Raw genomic sequence first — 4,981 nt, forward strand, 5'->3', positions numbered from 1 at the left:
AGGAAGTCTAATTTTGGCGGAATATCAAGAATATCAAGAAATCTCAACTACCCCGAGGGAAACATTTTAGAGAACCATCTCTTGGTCAGTTCAATTAGATTTTCACACTAAATGCCTGTCAAATAACTACTTCTACATGCCAGGACCACTTTGGATTTTTACCATTTTGGCTTGTCCAGGCAGAATCAATCAATCAGTGGACTTTTTTGAGAGTTTACTATTCCTATTCCCATTCGATCTTATTTATTGAGCACTTACTGCATGCAAAGCACTGTACTAAGCACTTGGGAGAGTGCAGTATAACAAGAGACATAACCCACAATGAGCTCACAGTCTAGAGAAGTGTTTACTGCGTGCAGAGCACTGAACTAAGCACTTGGGAGAGTACAATACAACAGAAATAGCAGACACATTCCCTGCCCAAGATGAGCTTAGAGTCTGGGGGGGTGGGAGACATGTCAGAACTTGTTATAGGTTCTAGCACATGTGTTCATGCTCCACTGACTCAAAATAATAATGTTGGTATTTGTTAAGCACTTACTATGTGCAGAGCACTGTTCCAAGCGCCGGGGAAGATATAGGGTAATCAGGTTGTCCCACGTGAGGCTCACAGTCTTAATCCCCATTTTACAGATGAGGTAACTGAGGCACAGAGAAGTGAAGTGACTTGCCCACAGTCACACAGCTGACAGGTGGCGGAGCAGGGATTCGAACCCATGACCCATGACTCCCAAGCCCGGGATCTTTCCACTGACTCACGCTGCTTCTCTAAAGAACATTGACCTTAGAGTGAATTCTTTCCTAAGGCAAACATTCAAAAGGTCATGCTTGAAAATATCAGGTATTTTAGAAAATATACTGTGGGAGCAGCTCGACTTGCAGTATGCACTTGTCTTTTGTCGTCGAGTCGTTTCTGACCCACAGCGACACCACGGACACACCTCTCCCAGAAGGCCCCGCTCTCCATCTGCAATCATTCTGGTAGTGGATCCAGAGAGTTTTCTTGGTAAAAATATGGAAGTGGTTTGCCATTTGCCACCTCCTGGGCAGTAAACTCGAGTCTCCACCCTCAACTCTCTCCCAGGCCGCTCCTGCCAGCACGGGTGAGTTTTGATTTGTAGCAGATCGCCTTTCACTCACTAGCCACTGGCCAAGCTAGGAATGGAATGGGTAGGTCTCTGCTTGACTCTCCCTCCCGTAGCTGAGACTGGTAGAGTACTGGAAACTCTCCAGGTGCGACGCTGAGAGGGGTGTATTGCATTAGGCGATGTTAATTTAATAATACTCGTTCACTGTTTTCTACTTCTGTTCTCCCAAAATGTGTGATTGCATATAATGGCAGTGCTCTGAAAATTTCACCTTCGGTTTGACATTCCTTAGGCCATCCAGTGAGCTGTTTTCTCCACACTAGTGGAAGAAACATCTCTCTGATTTTTTTCCTCCCAAACTTCCCCAAAGAAAAATACAGGGTCTGGCATCTTGTGGGAACTCTCCCAGTGTTAGCCTGGTCTCAATTAGCTCAAGGATCAATCAGACCTTCTAAAAGTGTCAGCAGAATCCTTCATTAACTTTTTAGTCTGTTTTTAAATTTAGGCTACAGGCAAGAACACAGAACTATAACTAAAACTGTTAGTTCAGGCCAATAGTCAATCAAATTCAATTTGCTGGCTCCGACAGTGGCAACAGGAAGCCTGGAGGAAATATAATGGTTGCCTTCCTGCATATCCATCTGCTTCATGACTAGGGATGTATCATCTATCATCCCTAACCTTTCCCTCTATTTTTTACACAGTACAAAATAACGAGATAATTGGGGGTTCAAGGATAGATGAAGGCAGGGCCTTAAAGACGGTCAGGTTTAAAAGAGGGAAATGGGAGCTAGGGACTAGAGAAGGGGAGCTGTGAATAAGGTAGAATTGAGAGGTTTGATTGGGAAAAGTACTCTCCCAAGCGCTTAGTACAGTGCTCTGCACAGGGTAAGCACTCAATAAATACAGTTGAATGAAGGGTTGAGTAAAAGAGCACCAATCATTGTGAAGTACAACAGAGATCTTTCCTCAGGATTAGGAAGGAATGTTAGCCTATTTTGCAGACTGAGAAGCTGAAGTACAATGGGGTCATGGATTCAATTAATAGGATTTCCATAATAATAATAATAATAATTGTGGTATTTGTTAAGCACTGTACTAAGCAGTGGGGTGGATCCAAGTAAATCAGGTTGTTCCCCATCCCTGTCCCACATGGGACTAGTGGTCTAAATCCCCATTTTCCAGATAAGGAAAAGAGCAGTGTGGCTCAGTGGAAAGAGCCCGGGCTTGGGAGTCAGAGGTCATGGGTTCGAATCTTGGCTCTGCCACTTGTCAGCTGTGTGACCTTGGGCAAGTCACTTCAGCTCTCTGGGCCTCAGTTCCCTCATCTGGAAAATGAGGATTAACTGTAAGCCTCACAGGGGACAACCTGATTACCCTGTACCTACCCCAGCGCTCAGCACATAGTAAGCGCTTAACAAATACCAACATTATTATAAGGTAATTGAGGCACAGAGAAGCTAAATGACTTGCCCAAGGCCATACAGAGTCAGAATTAGAACCCATGACCTTCTGACTCCCAGGCCCGAGCTCTGTCCACTATGCCATGCTGCTTACTGTGTGGAGGGCACTATCTTAAGGGCTTGGGAGAGTACAGTGCAAATAACACAGTCCTAGTTCATAAAGAGTTTACAGTCTGGAGGGTAAAGTTTTTCAAGCGCCTGGGTATAGTTTACAGACCTGCTTCTCTTCCAACCTCTCCTTAGGAGTCTAACGACGTGATAAAGGAATCTCGGAAAAGAGGCACCTGCTGAGCCAGTAGCTTTACCATTGAGCATAGAGACAAAGAGGGCTACTCACAGCAGCCAAATATTAGCTATGATTGCTTTCTCTTCTGGAATTTAAGCCACTGGGAAGGTCACATAGAAAGTCAGTGAAAAAGGAATTCCTATTTCTGACATCACAAGTTATTTTGCTAAATTTGATCTAGGGACTGTCTTCTAGATTGCTGTATGAACAGTGAAATTTTATCCATGAATTTTACTCACACTGCTAGGTTTCCAGCCAGGAGACAGGTCTTTGGCATCTGCTCATTAAAAATAATGATAATTATGGTATTTGTAAAGTGCTTACTATGTGCCAGGCACTGTACTAAGTGCTGGGGTGGATAGTGCAGAGAAGCAGCACTGCTTAGTGGAAAGACCAGGGGTTTGGGAGTCAGAGGTTGTGGGTTCTAATCCCCGCTCCACCACTTGTCAGCTGTGTGACTTGGGGCAAGTCACTTCACTTCTCTGGGCCTCAGTTCCCTCATCTGTAAAATGGGGATGAAGACTGTGAGTCTCACGTGGGACGACCTGATTACCCTGTATCTCCCCCAGTGCTTGGCACGTAGTAAGAGCTTAACAAATACCAACATTATTATTATTATATAAGCAAATGGGATTGGACACAGTCCCTGTCCCACATAGGGCTCACAGTCTTAATCCCTATTTTACAGATGAGGTAACTGAGGCACAGAGAAGTGAGGTGACTTGCCCAAGGTCACACAGCAGAGAAGTAACAGAGCTGCAGTTGGAACCCATGACCTTCTGACTCCCAGGTCCGCGCTCTATCCACTACACCATGCTCACTGTGGGCAGGGAATATGTTTGCCAACTCTGTTGTATTGCCCTCTCCCAAATGTTCAATACAGTGCTCTGTACATAGTAAGTACTCAGTAAATCCCATTGATGATGATCATCTGTTTTAAAACAAATTAAGGATTGATAAAAAACAACTGCGTCACTTGATCCCAGCTGAAGGGATAAATTTAAAAGGGAGGAAGCAGCAAGTGGGTGAGATAGAAAGTGTAGGAAGGAAATGAAGGGCAGGTCTAGAAGAGAATTTTGGAGTGAGGTTTCTGAAGGTTTTTCTTAGTTTTTCTCTCAGCTTTGAGGAGAGTGAGCAAAATTTTAATCTTTAGTTGGCTGAATGTGGGGTATTCCTTTGGATTTGTATTACCAACTAGAGTTTAACAGGTGAAACTGATAAAGGCAGATTACCAAGGACAATTACCAATTAGTGTTAAGCAGAAGAAACAGATATAGGCAGGTAATTAAGAATAATTGTTATATTACTCTATGGCTTCCTTGTTCCCCTGCTGTTTCCTGAATTCCTTCTGATTTCTGACCCCGCTAAACCTAGAATCATCAGAAAGGCAGTGTTTGACATCTTGTCCATGCTTGATCCTGCTCTGGCAAAGACTCATATACACGAGGATTTATAGAAAGGTAAGTTGTTGTCCCTGGGAAGGGGGTTTCAAAGATGCCCCCTGATATCTTGGGAAGGTTTCTTTTTCTTTGAATCGTTAAGTGAAACTACTGCCTGCCCCTTCTTCCTCCCTGCAAATGAAGCCAGAATAGAGCAAGAGAGAAGTTAGGTTCCTGGACTTGTGGGGGTAGAGAGGAGTCCCATGAAAGGTTCAACTGGCCCAGCCTCAATTTAATTAAACTATTAAGTACTTACTGTGTGCTGAGTATTTTTCTAAGTGCTTGAGAAAGTACAATACAACAGTAAAGAATGACAATCCCTGCCCACAACAAGCTCACTTTTGTTCCCCCATGACATGTCATACCTCTTAACAAGTATAATAATGTGAGGGAATGGCTATTTCATTTTGGAGCATGAGAAACTGACTTTTAAACTTATTTTTATTTATGCTTTAACAAGTCTAAAAGTTGTCTGGTCTAAATCTGTGTTCTGTCCTTTTCCCTAGAACCCAGTGATTTATTTTTAATGGTAATTAGCCCTTACTATGTGCCAGGCACTGGACTAAGCGCTAGGGTAGATACAAGATAATCAGATTGGACACAGTCCCTGTCCCACATAAGGTTCACAGTTTTAATGGTACTTGTTAAGAGGTTACTGAGCACTGAAGCGGGTACAAGTTTATTAGGTTGGGCACTGTTCCTGTC

The 4,981-nt window shown here is 43.5% G+C and overlaps 1 non-coding gene across 1 annotated transcript; it reads right to left on the reverse strand.

Moving 5' to 3' along the window:
* Positions 1–1,113: 1,113 nt before the first annotated feature.
* LOC114811531 lies at positions 1,114–1,251 on the reverse strand. Its single transcript, XR_003759228.1, has one exon. It is a non-coding gene; the product is annotated as a small nucleolar RNA SNORA7 (small nucleolar RNA).
* Positions 1,252–4,981: the final 3,730 nt, after the last annotated feature.

The sequence above is a fragment of the Ornithorhynchus anatinus genome, chromosome 4 (assembly GCF_004115215.2).
Source record: "Ornithorhynchus anatinus isolate Pmale09 chromosome 4, mOrnAna1.pri.v4, whole genome shotgun sequence".
In the NCBI taxonomy this organism is placed as follows: Eukaryota; Metazoa; Chordata; class Mammalia; order Monotremata; family Ornithorhynchidae; genus Ornithorhynchus; species Ornithorhynchus anatinus.